Here is a 23347-nt window from a genome sequence, read left to right as displayed (position 1 = left end):
GAAAGCCTGGTCATCTAAAGAAAGACTGTTGGTCTCGGAAAAATAAAGAAGGAGACAAAAATGAAAATGATAGTAAGGAAGCTAATATTGCAAGTAATACTTTACAAGATGCTTTAATCTTATGTTTGGATAATGTTAATGATTCCTGGGTAATAGATTATGGGGCTTCATTTCATGCCACACCCCATAGAAAATATTTTCTAGATTATGTTCAAGGTGATTTTGGACAGGTATATTTGGGTGATGATGAGCCCTGTCAAATTGTTGGAAAAGGAAAGATAAAGATCAAGTTGCAGAATGGTAATGACTGGTTTCTGCAGGAGGTAAGACATGTTCCTAATTTAAGAAGAAATTTAATTTCTACAAGGCAACTAGGTAGTGAAGGTTGCATAGTTACCTTCTCAGACAGTATGTGGAAGGTCAGTAAAGGATCATTAGTAGTAGTTAAAGGTGCGAAGGTAGGCACATTATATCTGTGTACTGGTAACACTTACTCTACCTTAGCTGCTACAGATAAAGTTATTGCAGGGACAACAACAATAAATGTTGCAAGAATAGATTCGATAATGTGGCACCATAGGCTTGGGCACATGAGTGAGAAAGGGATGAAAATCCTTCACTCCAAAAATCTATTGCCAGGACTAAAGAAGATTGATTTAGAGTTCTGTGAAAACTGTGTTTATGGTAAACAGCAAAGAGTCAGATTTCTCAAGGTTGGGAAAGAGAAGAAGAGTGAGAAGTTAGAGCTTGTACATTCAGATGTATGGGGACCGGCTCAAGTATCATCTCTTGGTGGCTCTTGTTATTATGTTATTTTTATTGATGACTCAACCAAAAAAACATGGGTATATTTCCTAAAACAAAAATCAGATGTTTTTGAAACTTTTAAGAAATGGAAAGCTTTGGTTGAGAATGAGACAGGAAAAAAGTTGAAGTGTCTCAAATCAGATAATGGAGGTGAGTATTGCAGCAAAACATTTGAAGATTACTATTCCTTAAATGGGATTCGAAAGCAGAAGACAGTTCCAGGAACTCCACAGGAAAATGGTGTGTCAGAGAGAATGAATAGAACCATCATGGAACATGCGAGGAGCATGAGATTGCATGCTGGATTGTCCTTCCATTTTTGGGCAGATGTTGTACATACTGCTATCTATTTGATAAATAGAGGACCTTCAACCCCTTTGGATGGTGGTATTCCAGAGGAGGCATGGACTGGTAAAAAGGTAAATTATTCTTTTCTAAAAACTTTTGGTTGCAAATTTTTTGTCCATGTTGATAAAGAAAATAGAACCAAGCTTGATGCTAAATCTCATAAATGTACCTTCATTGGATATGGGATAGATGAATATGGCTATTGGTTATGGGATTTTGAAAATAAGAAAATAATTAGAAGTAGAGATGTTATATTCAATGAGAAAGTTATGTATAAAGAATAGATGTAGGAAAAGAAGCATGAACAGGACAAACAAGAATATGTGGTGTTGGATGAGATTCCTGAAAATGAAATGCCACGGGTACCTAATGCTCAGCAACAACAGATTGTCCCACAAACTCCTGCAAGTGTTAGACGTTCTACGAGGACAAGTAGACCCCCTGAAAGATTTTCTCCTTCTTTGTATTCTATTTTATTAACAGATTCTGGTGAACCAGAAGAATATGAAGAAGCAATGCAGGTAGATGCCAAACAACAGTGGGAGCTAGGCATGAAAGAGGAGATGGACACCTTGATGAAAAATAAGACTTGGGACTGAGTTCCTTTACCTGCAAAAAAAAGAGCCTTGCCTAACAAATGGGTTTATCAGCTGAAGGAGGAGGAAGGAGGTCAAAAAAGATATAAGGCCAGACTTGTGGTAAAAGGTTTTGCACAAAAAAAGGGTATAGATTATGATGAAATATTTTCTCCAGTTGTAAAAATGACTTCAATTAGAACTATACTTAGTCTTGTGGCTGCAGATGATTTACATCTTGAACAATTAGATGTCAAAACAGCTTTTCTCCATGGAGATTTGGAGGAGAAAATTTACATGTTGCAACCACAAGGATATGAGGTCAAAGGTAAAGAGAACTTGGTGTGCAGGTTGAAGAAAAGTCTGTATGGCCTAAAGCAACCACCCCGACAATGGTATTTAAAATTTGATAGTTTCATGGCTAAACACGGTTATCATAGATGTCATTCTGATCATTGTGTATATTTTAAGAGATTTGATAATGGCAATTATATTATCCTGTTGCTTTATGTTGATGACATGCTTGTTGCTGGGTCTAACATGCAACATATAAATGATCTTAAACAGAAATTAGTCAGGTCATTTGCTATGAAGGATTTGGGTGCAGCTAAGCAAATTCTCGGTATGAGGATTACACGGGACAGGAAAAATAGAACCTTGAATTTGTCCCAAAGTGAGTATATAAAGAAGGTGTTGAAAAGATTTAACATGCAGGATGTAAAAGCAGTTAGTACACCTTTGGCTAGTCATTTCAAATTGACTAAGGAGATGTGCCCAAAGGCACAAGAAGAGGTTAATAAAATGTCTAACATCCTGTATTCATCAGCTATTGGTAGTCTGATGTATGCAATGGTATGCACAAGGCTAGATATTGCACATGCAGTGGGAGTTGTGAGCAGGTTTATGAGTAATTCGGGTATGGAACATTGGAATGCTATGAAATAGATTCTTCGGTATTTGAAAGGAACTACTACGAAGGCATTATGTTTCAAAGGATCTAATGCTGCTCTAAGTGGATTTGTTGACTCTGATCTGGTGGGTGATATTGATTCACGGAGGAGTACTACAGGGTATGTTTTTACTATAGGGGGAACTGCAGTCAGTTGGGTTTCTAGGCTGCAAAAGGTTGTTGCACTTTCAACCACTGAAGCTGAGTATGTTGCTGCTATAGAAGCCAGCAAGGAGATGATTTGGTTACAATGTTTTCTGGAGGAATTGGGTCAGACACAGGAGGATCGCCCATTGTATACTGATAGCCAGAGTGCCATTCATCTTGCGAAGAACTCTTCTTTTCATTCAAGGACAAAGCACATTCAGCTCAGGTACCACTTCATCTGGACTATTTTGGAGGAGGGTCAGTTACGGCTTGAGAAGATTCACACAAGTGAGAATCCTGTCAATATGTTCACAAAGGCAGTTTCACAGGAGAAGCTGATTTCTTCATCAGTTTCTGTTGGTCTTCTTGATTGATAATTATGGAATTTATACCAATCAAGTCCTAGTGTTTTATCCAGCGGATGTTACAGTGGTGTCGTGTAGTATCAGTCTCCAAGTGGGAGATTGTTCGGTGTGGAGCCTGATTAGTCTCCCAGTGGGAGATTGTTCGGTGTGGAGCCTGATTAGTCTCCAAGTGGGAGATTGTTGAAATGTGGCGACTGATCAACAAAGTACTGTACACTTAGCACGTATCCTCGCCGAGGTCTGGGGCCGGGCTGGGCCCCAGGCAGGGGTTCGGGGGTGGCAACCCCCGAGAAAAAAAAAATTTGCCATTTTTCGTTGATGAAAACCGACATTGTAATAAAACCCTAAAAAGGCCGACTTTGTTTGTTGCCCTAAAAACACATGTTATAAGCGGTTGGAATGCTTAAGGCATTGAAAGGTTGATGTACTATTTTTGTTGGATAATAAGAAAGATTAGACGGCTATGTATGGTGGACGTAACCCATTCTGGGTGAACCACGTTAAATCTCTGTGTTATCTATGTCTTGTTTTATTTCTTTATCTTTTGTATTTAAATCTGCATATAATTGTTAGTTCATATTTGCTTCGGATCTGCTTGAAACCCTAATAGTAACCTCCCTAGATACCTCATTTGTACTATTAGCCATTGTTTCTAGTGTTTTAGCGAGGGTTGAGTGGTGCTCAAGCCTAGAGGTCCTCAACCTATTCACCAATATAGAAATTTGGGCACTATTTTGTGTAAGGCGGTTGATGAGATCCTCTTGTGTGGCATCTACATGATCTAATGGAGGACATGGAGGGTTTCGAGGTGGTGGTGGTTGTTGAGGAGCAGCATTTTCAGGATTTTGAGGGTTTTCTTATTGCTCTTGTGCAATGTTAACAGGGTTTTCTTGTGTTGCTTGTGCAGGAGGAGGTCTGTGTTGTCTATTTCATTTTGGGGCATTGCTTGAAGAATCTAACATCAAATTAATAAAAACAAAACTTAAATCAATTAAAAAACTCTACTTTAATAAAAATGCAAACAAAAATAATCAAACAAATCAAATCTTACCTATTCGACGGTGCCATTGTGTAAAATTACTCTCAATGTTGGGAAAATCCAAAATAGTCGCAAACCTGTGCGGGTTCTATATTTTTTTTACTTCTCCTCAGTGTTGTTCCACGGGTTTTGGCATTGAAAATGGCCAAAACCCGTGGCCTACACAAAAGAAATATGTTTCTCAAAACTTGTACAGGTTTTGAGAAACTTTTAATTTTTTATTAAAAAAAATGTTCCTCAAAACCCGTACGAGTTTTGAGGAACTTTTGATTTTTTAAATTGTTTTTTCTCTAGGTTTGGTGTTACCAAGCCTAGCACATTTTTAAATTTTTAGAACCTGCATGGGTTATGAAAAAATTGGTTTTTTTTTGGCATGTGGCCACTTTTTTGTTCACCATCTTGGTGCACTTACCCATGTAATTGGTACTAAATGGGTTTTTCGGAATAAGTTGAATGAACAACATGATGTTGTCAAAAATAAAGGTAAACTTGTATGTAAGGGATATTCTCAAGAAGAAATAATTGATTATGAGGAGAATTTTGCTCTGATTGCTAGAATTGAAGCTATCAGATTATTTCTAGCATATGCTTCTCATAACGATTTCAAGGTTTATCAGATGGATGTCAAATGTGCCTTTCTTAATGGTGAGTTGGAAGAAGAAGTCTGCATTGAAAAACCAGATGGATTTCAATCAATGAAAAGGACATAGTTTGCAGGTTGAAGAAAACATTGTATGGATTGAAACAAGCCCCTAGAGCTTGGTATTCAAGATTGGATAAGTATTTGATGAAGCTTAAATTCAATAAAGGTACTACTGACAGTAATTTGTATTTCAAGATTGATCAAGATAACATTTTTATTGTTGAAGTCTTTGTTGATGATATCATTTTTGGAGGAGATGATTGCTTGTGTAAAAAGTTTGCTAAAGATATGCAGAATGAATTTGAGATGTCTATGATTGGTGAGATGAAATTATTTTTGGGATTGCAAATTACTCGGTTGAATAAAGTTATTTTCATATCTCAGAGAAATTTTGTGAAGGAATTGTTGAAGAAATTTGTCTTAGATAATTCTAAACCTGTTGGTACACCTATGCTGATTGGATGTAAGCTAACAAAAGAATATGATTCTTTGAAAACTAATCAGACCAAATATAGATCTATGATTGGTAGTTTGTTGTATTTTAGACAAACTGGACCTGACATTATGAATTTTGTAGGTCTTGTTGGTAGATTTGAAGTTGATCCTAAGGAATCTCACGTTACTGTTGTCAAAAGGATATTCAAATATTTGAAAGGGATAGTTGATTTTGCTTTGTGGTATCCTAAGAATGATGACTTTCCTTTGATTGCTTTTACAGATGTTGATTGGGTTGGTGATGTTGATGACAGAAAGAGTACTATAGGTGGTGCATTCTTTTTGGGAAAGAAGTTGGTGGCATGGGCAAGTAAGAAGCATAATGCTATATCATTATCTATTGCAAAGGCTGAATACATCGTTGTTGCTAGCAATTGTACTCAAGTAATTTGGATGAAACGGATGTTGAAGGATATAGGAGTTATTTATGATGAGCTTATTGCTACATACTATGACAATTCAAGTGTTATCAATATCTCTAAGAATTTGGTACTACATTCTAAGACTAAGCATATATCCATCAAGTATCATTTTTTTAAGAGAGAAGGTTAATGAGGAAGAAATCATATTGGAATATGTATCTACAAAGGAACATATTGTAGATATTTTCATGAAGCCTTTTCCTGAAGATGATTTTGAGTATCTCTGGGAGAAGTTAGGGGTGATGGCCCCTCCTGATGAGAACTATGATGCATGGATTTGTATCAGTTTGGCGAGCCTCACAGAGGTATCTTGTGATCTAGATTGATGAGTTGTGACTGCTACTCAATAGGAGTAGTCAATGTTGTAGTTTAGATATTTAGATTTGTGATTTTATTCAAATGGCGAAATAATTTTGATCTCTTTACCTTTGTCATTGGTGTCAAAGGGTGGGAGAGGCATGAGAAAACCCTTGAAGCAATTTTAGGAGAGAGAGGCAAAGAATCAAATTTAAGTTATTAATCTAAGGGGGAGCTGATCTTTCTGATTTTGGGGGAGATTGAATTCTTTCTTTGCATTGATTATTTATTACATTCATATGTTTCCATCAATGCCAAAGAGGGAGATTGTTGGATATTGGCTGATATGTTGTCATTGATGTCAACATATGTAAAGTCAATGTGTGTCAGTATTACAATCAAATTGGTTGAGTTGGATGAGCCTATATGTTGCAGATGAGCTGATGTGGTTTAAAGGGTTGTGAGATAAGTTTATCTCTAGTTGATTTAGATATAGTTTCAGTGGTCCACATGATGATTTGATCGAGTTGTGACATCCGGTATTAAGGTCGATTATTAAGTTGTTTAGTATTGGCAATTTTGGTGATTTTGTTTCTTGTGCTCCAGAATTGTAATATATATGGTTGCAGATGAGTGGGATGTATTCTGGATGTTAATGTGTGCCCTCAGTTCAAGTGGTTCATGATTTGGAAGGCCATAAGCTAATCTTTCATTTTGACAGTCAATTATGTTGATATTCTTGAGCTCTGGTAGAAAGATGTTGATGATTCTTGTAATGCGAGATGTTGCAGTTGTTGTGGTGCAATTCATGTTTCTTGTGGATGTTTCTAGATCATGTGCTATGTGTATTGGTGGTCTTCATTAATTGGTGAGCATGCTATGGATGATTTTCCTTATTTTGGTATTCTTCATGTTCTTTGTAGACATGGTGGTGTAGCGTGTTGTGGATAATCAAGGCATAATCCTGTAGCGTCCTAAAATTGTGACACTTGCAATTTCGACTGCATTTGGGTCTTCACGATGGCGATGCAACACGAAACCTGAATGGAGACCCCGAAACTTGTCCACAACATCAAAAACTGCATTTTTCCAGCACCCTGCCTGATCCCTCCTTGCACCCTGCTATCCCGGGAGGTGGGACCAAGGCGCCCAGTGCCCTGGTCCTTCAGGACTAGGGCACCCAGCGCCCTAGTCCCCCAGGACCATGGCACCCAGCACCCTGGTCCCTGGCCCTATTTTGGGCCCGGTCTCCTATGGGACTTCGGGTCTTTTTGTTTGCAAATTGGAAAATAACATTTCCTGGTCGGCCTAAGGTCGGGAAAATCAGTCTATCAACCCTAATTGGCCAATATATAAACTACATTTTCCTCTCTCATTTGGGGAGAGGCAAAAAAGGTGGAAACGATACTCAAACATTCAAGCATTCAAGCATTCAAGCATTCAAACATTCCTTCAAGCAATTGATCATTCTAAGTCTCCATTCAAGGCTAAGTGTTGCATTCAAGACAAGGATTCAACCATTGAAGAGGAGATCACATGCTACAACATACAACATACAACAAACAACAACATCTATACCTTCGCATATAAGGATACAAACATCCTTACAACAAGGTACTAGTACTTGTTTTACATTACAGTCATTTACATTTACAGCATTTCTCATTTCTTGGTTAATTCCAAAACCGGGGATTGACCTAAGGGAAAACCCCTAATCCCTAACCCCCCAATCGTCTTCGCTTTTCTATGTGTAGGTTGCAGGTACGCAGCTAAAATTGAAGATCTGAAATCCTTGTGCAGAGACAAGCAGATCCCCCTTCGTTTCGCGGATTTTTCGGAGGACCGTGTGCACGCCGGGCACCATCGTCCCGTCAACTTTTGCTCAAATTTGCAGAACAGAACCATCCCGACATTTTACTGCTAATTCCAGGTCCACAGCTTCATCCTATATCCCTATCTCAGTTTATAAGCAAATCTTTCTCACTTTCTATGTATTCCTAGCTTAATTATTCTATCTACATTCTTTACAAAAGAGGGTAGCCTTGCTGTCTTAACCCTTGAAACTCATATAGAATCTAATCTTGCATTACGTGGGATTGGATCTTGTGGGTTTCAACCCCTCTTTTGAATGTAAAGTCCCTCCTAAGTGAAAACCATCAACCCTAGTGAATCTCCCTTCTCTCTCCTTGGAGTTGGGGAGGGGAGAACAACTAGGGTTCGATTTTTCCGCTTTACATTTTGGTGAACCCGATGTGAACATCCTTTCTGATTATTCATGGTTAGATCTGAAAATTTTGCTTTCCTAATTATATTTCCATGTTTGATCTTTTGCAAAATTTTAGAGGTTAATTGCATAAAAACCCTAAATTTTCTTTTTAAGTAATTAAACTTGTGAAATGTTTAATTGTTAATGCTTCTTTCAGATCTGCCCTTCTATTACAAATTATCAATTCATATTTGTGCTTTAATTTTAAAAATTAAGTGGTTAAGTGTCAAAACCCTAATTTTTGAGACCCTCTTGATTCAACCTTTGTCCGACAATTTCACTAATCAAAACATCTCCAAATCGGCTGTAACTTTGGATTCCGCAATAAAATCACAATATCTTTCATCCCTGAAAATTTGGAAAAAAGTTGAGAGGATCCTGTGCACTCCGAGCGCCATTGTCCCCGACATTTTTTTCGAAATTTCGGGAGCTAGATCTTACTGTATTTTCCTGCTAAAATCCAGAATTTTGGCTGATTTCATCAATTCTAACACTTTCAAAATTACAGTCAAAGTTGGTCTAGCGATTGCTTGGATTGAGGCTTCTAATCATTCAAAATTTGTTGAAATTTAAATTTGTGTCAAAATTGTGTTTCTTACAGTCCTAAATCTAAAAGTGTGTTATCATTCATTCGAAATTTCAATACTTTATTCAAATTCTTGCAATTTGTGACTTTTGAAATTAAGTGCTTAATTACAACAACTTTGATTTCCGCTTTCAAAATTGAATTTTGCGTGAAATTGAGTCAATTTTCAAATTTCAAAACTTGCATTGCTCTTAACATTCCCTCTAAAATCATAAAATTCAAAATTTCAGTTTCCCTCTCTTTTTCAAAATTCAAATTTTGCATTTTTTGACAATCTTGTTAGGGTTCAATTTTGAGATTGCAACTTTAATTTGGCCTATCTACAGATCGTAAAATCACTCAATTTTTTTCAGGTTAGCTATAAAATCATCATAACTTTCATCCCTGCAAATTTCGAAAAAAGTTGCGAGGACCGTGTGCACCCTGAGCGCCACGGTCCCGGACATTTTTTCTGAAATTTCGGGAGATTGTCCTGATTGTATTTAACAGCTTAAATCTAGAAGATTGGCTGATTTTACTGAAATTTGCTACCTCTAAAATTCAAAATCTTCTCTCTTTCTTTAGTGCATGAGTTTTACAACAATAAGTCCTACTTACACTATTCCCGTTAGACGAAGCCTTAGAATTAAGTCCTTCCAAGGTTTAACTACTAAGGAGATGGAACCTAATTTGAATGGCCTTTTTAACGAGGACATGGGTAATTTCTCTAATCCTCTTAATGATGAAGAAGCTCTCCATGAGGTTTCTGTAGAACAACTTTCAAAATTGGATAACCAATTTGATGATTTTCGACAATGGATATCTCAAGAATACCCTGATAGTCAAGCTCTTCCTTTAATTGAGGGTCTAAAATGTATGCTTCAAAGTGATAAGAATGGAATTGATATTTTGCGTGGTATTGCACACATTGTGGATTCAAATGTGATGCCTATGAAGAGTTCTGCCGAAACCTTAGGTTATACACAACCTCCTACTCAAGACAATCATTCTATTCCTTTGATGACTTCTATTGCTAGTATACCTACTTTTACATCAAACATAATGACTACTTCTATACAAGACATTCCGCCTATGATCACCAGTCATGGGGGCAATCCTTCCTCTTCAATTAACCCACTGCCTTCATTCACTCCTTCAATGAGTGTCCCTAAATTATATCTCCACAAATGAACATGACGCAAGGGGGCAATTCATTTAACCATTCCATTCCTCCTTGTAGTGTTCCTCCTTTCCAATCCTCTCCTATGACTAATTATCATAATGTCTCGCCACCTTACTCTTTACCTTCTTTCAATAACATAACACCTCCATCACAATCTAACACATCTAATATGAACTCTTCGACTGAAGCGACCATTAACAATCTTGCACAAACTGTCTCTTCTTTACAGCAACAAATTGCCTCTATGAATCAATCTAAGTTTAGTGTGCCCACATTTGATGTTGCGAGCCCACTTTCTCTTGACATTGTTCGAGCTATTCCCCCTAAACATGTTGAAATTCCACATTTGGAGCTTTATAATGGTAAGGGTGATCCTCTAACACATGTTAAGACCTTTCAAACAATATGTACTGATTTTGCTTATGACCAAAGGTTGCTTGCAAAACTGTTTACTAGAACATTAAGAGACAAAGCCCTACAATGGTATTGCTCGTTGCCTTCCTATTCTATTTCTTCTTTCAAACAACTTGCAAATGCTTTCATTCAACATTTTCAAAACAATATAAGTCCTAAAGTTACTTTGATTGATTTAATGCATTGTAAACAAGGTGTTAAAGAAAAAGTGACTGATTTCATTGGTAGATATAAGCATTTGTATGCTCAAATTTCTTTTCCAGTGCCTGACAATGATATTCAAAGAATATTTATTTCTAATTTACAAAAAGATATTCGAGACAAACTCCTGTTTTCTGAGTTTACTTCTTTCCAACAGTTGTGCGCAACTCTTCACAATTATCAACTGACTGTGAGTCAAATGGAACAATCACATCCTATGGCTCCGAGTGATAAGGGTGATAGTAGTCAACAACCATTTGGGAAGTTTAAACCGAATAGAGAGTCCATTAAATTCAATGAACACATCATCAACAACAATGTGAATGCGGCATCAGGTGTGCTTCCTATTTCTAAGTTTTTCAAGAGAAAGTTTACTCCTTTGAATGAATCATTGCATAGTATTATGAATAAGTTATTGGAACAAAATGTGCTTACTCTTCCTCCTATAAGGCAAATAGATCCTGCAAAGATTAATTCACCCTATTTTGATAACAAATCTTTTTGTCAATTTCATCATCAACCTGGGCATGATACTAAAAAATGTTTTGCTTTAAAGGGTAAAATTCAAGATTTGATTGATAATAATACTATTTCTGTTTCTAGAGTGAATGATAAAGGCAATACATCTGTAGCTCCTCCTAACCAAAATCTTCAGATTTTTACTGATCCATTACCTTCTCATACCTCTAATGCGATTGATACTACTGATTCCTCTGTCTCACCTGATGATCTTATGTCTATGACTCCGAATGTGATTAACTTTGTAGAGCAGCAGAAAATCCCTAAAGAACTTTCCATCACCTTTGATTCTAGCGAAACTATCAGGGCACCTGATGGTCCTTTATATATAGTTGCAAAAGTCAAAAATACACTTTGCTGTGGAGTGCTTATTGATCCTTCTTGCATGGTTAATGTCATTACTGAAGAATTTCTTTTTACTTTGCAATTGAATCAAGTGATCTATGACGAAACAAATGTGGTTGTGAAACTATTTGATGCATTTTCTTCTCCTGCAATTGGTTCTATTACATTACCTATTGAGGTCCATAACAAATCCTTTGATGTGGACTTTGCTATTATTCCATCATCCGAACAATTTCATGTGAAGCTAGGCTATCCTTGGCTATCTTCCACGAAAGCTATTGCTTCTCCTATTCACAAGTGTTTGAAATTTCCCCATAATGGTGAAGTTGTTACTGTCAATCATAGTCTCTTTAAACCAGCCGAAAGAACTTCTAGCGTTCCTCTTGATTATTTTTGGCCTAAACAATTCCAACCCCTTCCTCCACGAAGTGATCATCTTTTCAAATCTTATCAAAAGTGGAAAAAAGATATGATCCTATCTCTAAGTGAACCTAGAACACCCAAACTTGACATTCCTATCATTCTTGAGAAGGAAGTTCTTCCTTTGAAAGATAAAACTAATGTCTTTCCTCAAGAAGATTCCCAACCCATCCCTATGGATGTGACTATGCCTATATCTAATAAACTTCCCAAAAGTAGACCTATCCCTCCTCGTCATGATGGACTTGGTCTCCTTCCTAAACCAAATATTCCTCCCTTATATGGAGCAGTTCCTCCTCCTTCCTCTTATGGAGAGAAGAGACCTTCCTCTTCTCCTATTGTTCAGCCTAAGAGACCGCAACCTAAACACCCAAGTGATAAGGATGAGAACATTCCTCCTCCTCAATCTTCTCAACTTCCTACTAAGACTAGACAAAATCGTTCTGCATGTGAATGCCGACGAAAGCGTCGTCTTAGAGCTCAAACTTTGCAATCCCCAAAAACACCTTCAACAAGCATTATTCCATTTTCTCCTCAGCCGACGATTGAGCTGAAATCTCCTAAACATAAGATGCATGATGGTCTTGATCCTGTGCGAGTTAAAGATCCTATTTTTATAAATCTTGATGATGATATAGATGAAAATGTTACTTCTCTTGCTTCTGATAGTGAACATGAACTTGTTGATGTTGATAACCATTTATCTAACAAATTTTCTAAAGCACTTATCCTAGCTCCTATATAAGAACAACGTGGCTTGGAACATGAACATAGCCCTTGTTTGGATCTTGTGATAACTCCATCTGCTGTGTTGAATGTTCCTCCTCTAGCGTGTTCCCTGCCTTCCCGAAACGTTGATCAACAAGATCGGGGGGTAGATGACGTGCTAAACTAGTTCATTAGCATAGCAGATTCTCTCCTCCTCTCTTTCTTTTGTTACTTCTTCTATATTTTATTCTCATTCTTCTATTTGTTGTCCTTAGTGTTGTCTACTTGAGGACGATGCAAAACATTGAGATCTCTTTTGGTCTCTCTCATGTTGACTCAAAAGATACATGTGTTCCCTTCTTCTAGGTGACCTTCCTTGATTAGGGAATGAAGAACAATTATGCACACATACATATGATATACATGAATTATCATACAGCACACTGACCCCGAGGAAAGTGAAGTCACCTTGTGCTTTGTGTTTTGTGTCTATTATCCTTGGGTTTATCTCACACTTGGGGGCTAAATCTTTGTGATAACATGCTCCTTTCTCATTTCTTATATGTATCACTACCTTAAAGCAATCACCCCCGATGAGGCGCGTGCGATCGCTTTAACGTAGGGGGGCATACATCCCGTTCATATCTTTTCAAGATACTTAAAAATTTCTTGACAAATTTAGCTTTGCCTCGAAAATTTTTGATATCTTTCTTGAATGACTCATAGTGAGGGAACCTTACTACTGATAGTCATGGTTCTCCCTCATGATCTTCCCTTTTACTTTGTCAATCGAAGTCATAAGATCCTTAGTCCACTGGGGGCTTGGTGTATCTTGCCTCCTTGACGTGGTGAAAGTTTTTCAATGTTGTTTCCTTGTACTTTACCGGAAGTATGAGCGTACGCTTATACTCCCGCTAAAGTGGGGGCTAAATGTAGCGTCCTAAAATTATGACACTTGCAATTTTGACTGCATTTGGGTCTTCACGATGGTGATGCAACACGGAACCTGAATGGAGACCCCGAAACTTGTCCACAACATCAAAAACTGCATTTTTCCAGCACCCTGCCTGATCCCTCCTTGCACCCTGTTGTCCCGGGAGGTGGGACCAGGGTGCCCAGTGCCCTGGTCCTTCAGGACCAGGGCGCCCAGTGCCCTGGTCCCCCAGGACCATGGCGCCCAGCGCCCTAGTCCCTGGCCCTATTTTGGGCCCAGTCTCCTATGGGACTTCAGGTTTTTTTGTTTGCAAATGGGAAAATAACATTTCCTGGTCAGCCTAAGGTCCGAAAAATCAGTCTATCAACCCTAATTGGCAAGTATATAAACTACATTTTCCTCTCTCATTTGGGGAGAGGCGAAAAATGTGGAAACGATACTCAAACATTCAAGCATTCAAGCATTCAAACATTCCTTCAAGCAATTGATCAGTCTAAGTCTCGATTCAAGGCTAAGTGTTGAATTCAAGACAAGGATTCAATCATTGAAGAGGAGATCACATGCTACAACATACAACATACAACAAACAACAACATCTATACCTTCGCATATAAGGATACAAACATCCTTACAACAAGGTACTAGTACTTGTTTTACATTACAGTCATTTACATTTACAGCATTTCTCATTTCTTGGTTAATTCCAAAACCAGGGTTTGACCTAAGGGCAAACCCCTAATCCCTAACCCCCCAATCGTCTTCGCTTTTCTGTGTGTAGGTTGCAAGTACGCAGCTGAAATTGAAGATCTGGAATCCTTGTGCAGAGACGAACAGATCCCCCTTCGTTTCGTGGATTTTTCGGAGGACCGTGTACACGCCGGGTACCATCGTCCCGTCAACTTTTGCTCAAATTTGTAGAATAGCACCGTCCTGACATTTTACTGCTAATTTCAGGTCTGCAGCTTCATCCTATATCCCTATCTCAGTTTATAAGTGAATCTTTCTCACTTTCTATGTATTCCTAGCTTAATTATTCTATCTACATTCTTTACAAAAGAGGGTAGTCTTGCTGTCTTAACCCTTGAAACTCATATAGAATCCAATCTTGCATTACGTGGGATTGGATCTTGTGGGTTTCAACCCCTCTTTTGAATGTAAAGTCCCTCCTAAGTGAAAACCATCAACCCTAGTGAATCTCCCTTCTCTCTCCTTGGAGTTGGGGAGGGGAGAACAACTAGGGTTCGATTTTTCTGCTTTACAAATCCATAGAGGTGTTTCATATTTGCGGTGATTGTTTAGGTCCAAACTATGTCTTATTTGACATTGTTTTGGTCTGCATTCATTATTGTAGTGTGTATGATTATATTTTTGTAATTTGTAACATATGGAGAGCTGACCTACATTGCTAGGCTGAAGATGTGTATAAATAAGAATTGTAATCATTGAGAGAGGTATTTGTGTGGTATTTGTGAATGTGTGTGATTCATTAAGTGTGGGAACAAGTGTTTGATCCTTTGGAAGTGTGGAGAAGTGTGTTGCAGAGCAGATCAAACAATGAGCCTAACCAAAACTGTACTCAGGCATGTTGAGATGCTATTTTATCAGTTTATGATTCTTTGAATGTAATTTGACTACTTTTGTAAGTCAGTGTGACTTTGTGTAAGGTAGTGAAACTTTCCTATAGGTTGTATCCTTTCTGGGTTTTGTAATTTGAGCAATGATCTCTAAGCAGTTTTCCTGAATGCATGTCCATTCCCCATTGTAATATTTCACTTACTCCTAACAGGGTATTATCTCATTGTGGGTAGGATCCCATCATGTTTTTTTCCTTAACCAAGTTTTCCACGTCAAAAATCTTGGTGTTATGTGTGTGTAGTCACATAAATCTGTCCATTTATAATTAAATGAATATTTTCTATTTATTTGATTAAAAACCCACTAGCCATCAGTTAATTAAATTAATATTTAATTAATTTATCTTCAAACATTCTCCTATTAATTAAATAAATTATTCAATTTATTTTAATTAATTCATTAAACCAAATTCACAATCAATTAAATAAATAAATCCTATTTATTCAATTTAATCCCCTTTTCCTCTTTTAAATAAATTAAATAAAACATTTATTTAAATCATTAAATCTCTCCCACTTGCATTTTCCTACAAATGAAACTTGTAACCACAAATTGAAATAAATTAATTTTATTTTAATTAAAATCCTATTTTCCCTCACCCACCAAACCCACTTGCATTCTTAAACCCCCTTCTAGATTCTTCTAAACCCTTTGTAATTAACCTAATCCATCCCATAATTATTGTCACATTCCTAAGCAACTTGGAGTCACTTCTCAAAGACTTCAAAGTCTTTGAAAAGCATTAAATGCTTTGTGTGTTCAACAATTTAACCTCCAAAGTCTTCCAAACCACTAATGACTCTTACATGACCATTTCTGGTTAATTCCACTTGCACCCATGGTTAATGACTTTAAACCCCTAACTCAACCTTCATCTTTACCCTTGGTTATTAATTAAACCTTGCACAAGAGTTTACCCCTTGGATAAAAGCTTTATCCAATGGATGACTCTAACCCAACCTTAACCCTACCTCCCAAGTTAACCCTCAGGTCATGTCAAACATTTAATGCTTCTTCCCTCTCCTCTCAACCCATCTCATGTTGACACTTGTCATCTTGGGATTGGGTTGAAAGCCCTCACATGGATCTCAAACCATTCAATCCTGACCCTTGTTGAAATTACTCAATCTTCCTATAAATAGAGCCCATTTCTGCATAATCCAGATCCTGAAAAATTGTATGCATTTAATCTATAGTGAAGTTTATAGAGCATTTAGCATAAATCACATATATTGTCATTTTGGACTAAAATAAATCTTAGTTCATATTGTATAATTAATTTGTTTTACACTTGCATAACATAGTTAATCGTCTACAATCTTGAACCTCCATAAGCCATCCATAGTGTAAAAAGTTGTTGAGAGCTACACTAATTTGGAACTTGGAGAGGAGAGAAACAAAGGAGAAGGAGCTAAGAGCATGTTAGAAGGAATTTGGAGATGCCTTGTGATATTTGTTTCCCTAGTTAAATACTTTAGCATGCTTTTAGTGTCTCTTTTGATATGCCTCCTTAGATTAGTTTTTGGTTAAATAACACTAACTTTGATCTTCGTTTTCTTGTGTTTTTGTGTGTTATACAACCACAGGTTCTAGTATAACCATTGTGTATTTTGTAGAGCATCATTTGGTGAACCCGACATGAATCAAGCACCCAACAACATTTTTTTTTACAAAACTAACTTTTTGACTGTTTAGCTTGACACACAGGTCAAACTTTGGCACTTTTGCTCATGCTTTAGTGCTATTGCAATTTGATATTTTAGCGCTATTGTCTTTACAATAGCGCTATTGTCTCAAATTTAGCACTATTGTCTATATATTAGAGCATTTGAGTCTTAAGTATCGCTTTTGTCCATGTTTTAGTGCACTTGTTTTTGTTGTTTAAAATTTTTAGTTCAGCATGTTTGTCTACATTTTAGCGCATTTGTGTTAAGTAGTGCTTCGGTTTTCACACAGAGTAGCGCTATTGTAACAGAACATTGTAAAAAAGGCCATGTAACTGATAAAATAAATTTTCTTAGGCTTTTGGAAGCCCACCATATGGTCGGATTTTACTAACTTTTTGCTTCATGTGCAGTTTTTAAAACTAACCCCGTTTGTTATTTAAAAATCAAAAAATTTCATTTGGTGCTCTAAAAATCAACAAAACAAATTTGCTTTCATTGCAAGTTAGGGATACACTCTATTTTGGTGCTTAAAACAAAACAAGACAAATTTTGTTTCTTGCATCAAACTAAAATTCACAATCAACACTTCATTTTGTGCAAGTTAAAAAGAATCCCAAATTTGTCAAAGTTATTCTCAAAATGATTTACTTCATGCATACGTGTTTTTCATTAAGTTGACCAGGATTTCAAATTCTAGTTTACTCAAACATATTGCCTTTGAAGTTAAAAAGAACATCATGATTGTTGGAGCAACATCTCCAATTAGATAGAACATCATTGCCATGACAAATTAAAAAGAACAAGTGCATTTTGTGTTTGGCACACTTGTGCAAAAGAGTTTGTCGAGTGGTCCTACTTCTAACACACACTATCCTCTCCCTTGGCTTTCGTGGTCCTAGGTGCAAGAGAAAAGTGTTAGTAACACTCAAGTTTTATCTTTTTAAGAGAGACCTGCCAAGAGATCGATCACTATTGGGAACAACCTCGCGTGGTAAATCCTTCGAGCTGCTATAGAAATTAGGTGAGAGCAAAAGCTGTAGCCTTGGGTATAGTTGTTCCTACAGTGTAACTTGCTGAAAGGACAAATGGGCCCCACCACAAGTTACAAGGCTCTTAAGTGAGTCACTACAGAATGAACTTATGTCCAAAAATATTAAACATTACTAAACACCTTTAAGTAGTAGCCCACACATTCTATTGATTGAGGATATTTGGGGTAAATTCGGTGCAAGAGCATAGAAGGTTTTTCTCCCAAGATACGCACCATACATATTTCCTTGAGTAGAAACATAGCTTTTGGAAAGGTTACTTGTAGCCCGATAAAAGTGGTGACTCCCTCATCATAGGGATTATCTATTTGTTATACTCGTGCAAGACTTAGTATATCACATCCTTACCTGCCACGGCAGGATTCATAAGGTATGTAGTACCAAAGTCGAAGAAATATCAAGATGTGGGCTGAACTTATTGCAACTGGCCATTTGACCTTAGGGATAAAAAGTGTTTCAAGTGTTTTCGTTTTGAGTAAATACCAATGCAAATTGAGCCGACTTCAAGCTTTGGAAAACACCTTAAAATACATTTAAAGGAAAGGGTCATAAAAATTCCAAGGATTGGGTTGATCTAGACCCATACTTATTTGTGCCTTTTTGAGGCAACATTCTTGTGTTTGTGTTCTTGCTTTGTTTTCTTGTCAAAGAAAAATCAAAAATTAGTTCCAAAAACAAGTATTCATCCAACACAAACATTTTTCAGAAACCAACAAAGGATCAAAATCAAAACAGCAAAAGTATCAAACTATATGACCATTCTTCACATCTTGAGAAAGAAGAATCTTCATCAACACATCAACTTGAAGAAAAGACCATTAAGCTCAAAGGCTCTTATCAAAAAGAAGAAATTCTTCTATCTTAATAAACAAATCTTTGTCTCTAATAGAGGTTTTCTACGTCACAAGCATCTCTATCTTCAAGGGAAATCAAACGAGTTTGATCAACAGTCATTAAACCGCCAAGATTTTATGCAATATCGTGCTTTGAGTTATCACAAAAACAAAGGAGGTGAGATAAATCCTAACTTCTTTCCAGATATTTGCATCACATATAACGTAGCTCGGGAAGAACCACCAACTCCCGAAAGAGAAGAAGAAGAATTTGTCCATATGTGACACAAAGCTTTTATTGAAGTTAAACATTTCATCCATTACCACATTCGCATCATCACTCTGTTTCAACTCTCAAAACATTAAGAGGTTCTTGTCCTAAGTTCTATTTCAACATTGCTTGAATCAAACACAATACATCACTTTTTAGAGTGTCTCTACATCTAGGATAAACTCATCCTAAGAGGCATCTCTACGCAGGTTAAAACTAGTCTATGAGTGAATCCTCTCATTACTAGGTAGTTAAGTCTGTAACACATCTCAGATTTCTCTAAACCTTATCACATCAAACTTTGTCAAACACAACAAGCAATTCAAGAAATAACTTTGGTAATATCTATCTTTAGTGCTAGAGATCCATATGCAAAACAACCCACCAAACATAAATCTCTCATTTCATCAACAACTCATCATCATTTTCACCCAACTTCAACAAAAACTTGTAAACAAAATGGCTCAAACTAGATCTAGAACTAGACAAATGGAAATTGAGGAAGAAGAGGAAGAAAATATCAATGAATTCCAAGAAGCCCTAGGAGGAAACGTAAATGATGAAAATCCAAGTACTCCTACTCTTGCGACAATAGAAAGGGCACAACACAACCCTCTCTTTAATAGACTATTTGATGAAATACTCAGGAGCAATGCTGATGCTCACTTTTTAAGGCTTGCTCAAGAAGGAGCCAAACTACCCTCTAACTTTGATGTTGTGCAACTAAGGCAAGCATCAGAATGACAAAGTCGCAATGAGGAAGAAAGAGTTCGAGATCACATTAGATAAAACCTTCATCAAGGTAATCCCCCACCTCCTCCTCCTCCAAATGAAATAGAGATGTTGAGGCAACAAGTTGAAAATCTCACCCAACAACTTCATAGTGGTGTGAAAACTAATCAATTTTCACTCAATGACATTTGTCCCTATCCCTTTGATAGGAATCTTCATATGCCACCTTTTCCACGAGGGTTTGAAACACCCAAGTTTGAAAAATATAGAGGAAAAGGAGATCCTCGCGATCATGTTAGAGAATTCCATTCAGCTTGCCTCGAAGTGGCATATGAGGATACGTACCTAATGCACCTTTTTCCCCAAAGCTTGGGAGGAACAACCACATCATGGTTTTCCCGATTACCAGGTGGCATTAGGACATTTGAAGAACTCATCCAGAAGTTCCTGGCACATTACTCACACAACATTGAATGTGATATCACCATGGTTGATCTATGTAACACTAAACAAAAACCAGGTGAACTATTTTCAGTATTTCTGTAACGATGGTGTCAAATGTCTAGCAGACGTTCTCTTCAGTTACCTGAACAAGAACTAGTGGAAATATTTATTTCCAACTTAAATGAAGAAATGGAGTTTCACCTAGACGTAAAAGACATAGATTCTTTCAATGACATGATCACCAAAGGCTTAAAATGTGAGTGGGTTGTCATCAAGAAAGGGCTTATCAAAATCTACAATGAACCAAAAGATGGACCTCGTTCACGCTTCAATAGTGACAAGCCTAACTTCTGGAACAAAAATAAAAATATCTTCAACGACGGGGTTGTGGATGCAAGAAATATCAAAAGTACGCAACCTGTGGTCCGATTTGTAGGATAGGATCCCCCACCCAAGAATAACACAATTTCTCCACTAAATCAAGGCCGCACCACATCTCAAGATGAACCCAAATAGCATCAGCAAAATTTTAAACCAAAATGAACATACACTCCCTTAAGGGAACCCATCGAAACAGTGTTACATTAGTTGGTTTCTCAAAATCTGGTAACCTTACCCAAAACATCAAATTATGAACCTCAAGTCAAACCTTCATAGTGGATGGATACTGAACATTGCGATTTCCATCAAGGGAAAGGGCATAAGACAAGCAATTGTCACAGATTGAAAGATCCTATTCAGGATCTTATTGACTGAGGTGAAATCGAGATCAAAGGACACGACCCAAAGACAACAAACAATGATCATCTCATGTTTAAAAATCCACTTCCATCACAAGATCAAAGGGGTCCTTCCACTTCAGGGAGAAACACAGACACCACTGATTATACGCAAGTAGCGTATAATTACATTGTGAATCACCTATACGATGCCAATGAACAAATTGCAACTGTTACCATCAAAAATCCCAGCTCCACTTGCAATGTTGTTACACATCATGACAAGATTACCATAAAAGTAGCTCCACAAGGCACCACATCTATCCCAAAGCAGTATAACCTTGTGGACCAATTAGATAAAATGATCGCACTAATATCTATCTTAGAGCTATTGCACCTATCTCCATCTCATAAAACAATCTTGGATCCAGCTCTCCGAGAGGCGTCAGACCCTACAAGCCTAAATACATATCAGTTCCAAGCCATGGTTGGAAATCTAAGGTCATCACCTTGTCTCACTTTCTCTGAAAGTGACAACACATCTTTCCAACAACCTCATAACGCCTCACTCCACATTGAAGGGTTTATCAACCAGCATAGGATCAAGCAAGTCTTAATGGACAATGAAGCAGGCCTGAATATTTGTACACTACAATTAGTCACTGCATTAGGATATGTAATTGAATCAGTGGATCCCCACAAGAAGATCACAATCAAAGCTTATGATGATGCAGAGCGTTCATCCAAAGGAGTTGTTGTACTACCAATCTGAGTGGTCCCTATGGTAAAACACATCATTTGTCAAGCCCTGGAACTTCCTTTGCCATACAATTTGTTGTTGGGAAGACCTTGGATACACGCCATGCAAGTCGTTCCATCCACCTACCATCAGTGTATCAAGTTCCCACATAATGGTGTAGAAATCACGATCCTAGGTGATGCAAACCCCTTTGCATATTGTCATAACATAAGTCATCAACTAGAGATCACCGTTCCCAACAATAGAGAAGCCATCTCCTCCATATCATACGTAAGTCCAGCCTCTCTTTCCAGTTCAAACACCACTATACCCAAGCAAGAGAAGCTCAAGATGAAAATAGCAAAGGAAGGTCCTGGAGAATACAATCTAAGCCAACTCTTTTGTGTTGGACAAATGCCCACTTCTCCTAAAACACATGGCAAACCTCAACAGGTACTTCAAACGTCACTAGTCAAACCACCATGTACTTTGACACCTTTCATCCTTGGAAAGAGTCAAGCAAAGGAAACTAGAGATGAAGACTTAGCAGAATGGATCTATAAATATCCTATCACCACCGATAGTCTGCAAGCTAAGCTTCCCACTGATCAATATGGAAAAGGCCTTCTCATTATGCAAAGAATGGGATATGATGGTCAAAGTGCTTTAGGATATTGTAAGCAAGGGCGACATGAGCCATTGTAGCTAGAATTAAAACCCAAAGATAACACAGGCTTAGGCTTTCAAAAGGAGATCCTTCCTAAGCTCAGATTCAAAGGGAAACCCAGCAAACCATTATATCAACCTACTACAAAGAGGTCACCTTTGATTATAAAAGCAACACCCAAAAACATAGCAACTACCCCATTGAGGCTAAAAATCCTAGCAAAACCATCTGCAACACCAGTCATCCCATCAATCAAACCAGCAACACCATCAGCAGCGGAAATAACATCAATAGTCCCGTTAGTAGCAGCACCTATATCAGAATTCCCAGCAGTATTGACAACACTGGCAGTTCCAGCAGAAGCAACAGATTAATCACTACCAATACTTCCTGTATTAGATTCATTGATCCCCATAATTCTTCTTGCAGCACCAATCATTTCATCTACAAAGGTACATCAACCGATCACACCTACAGTATTTAACTCAAAAGATATCCCAGTATGGTACAGTAATCAGCTACTGGAAAGTGACTCAGAAATTGACTCGCATGAGTGGGAATTTGATTCAGTGCAGCTTAACACTTCAGATGAGGAAGACACATCACCACCTCCATCCTGCAAAGACATCCTTGATTATGGAGAAGCACAGATAAAGACCTCTTGGGTTCCTGAACCAAAAACTTCTTCCACATATCCTACATCTGATTTTGACAGGGAGAGTACCATCAACGACCTTCACCACAATGTCTTAACCCTCACTGACACATCTAACGAACTCAACCTAATCGATGAGGTAATGCCCATTATTCATCCTGAACTCATCGAATGGAACCAACCTAATCCCCCATGTCTTGACCATTTCCAAAATGATGAGGCGATCATTGACTTTTTGGAACTACGGGATAACATACCAAGTAGAGATTAGAAAGTTGGATTCACCATAGAACT

Source organism: Cryptomeria japonica, chromosome 11 (assembly GCF_030272615.1).
Source record: "Cryptomeria japonica chromosome 11, Sugi_1.0, whole genome shotgun sequence".
Classification (NCBI taxonomy): Eukaryota; Viridiplantae; Streptophyta; class Pinopsida; order Cupressales; family Cupressaceae; genus Cryptomeria; species Cryptomeria japonica.
Note: the sequence above shows the minus strand (reverse complement) of the source record.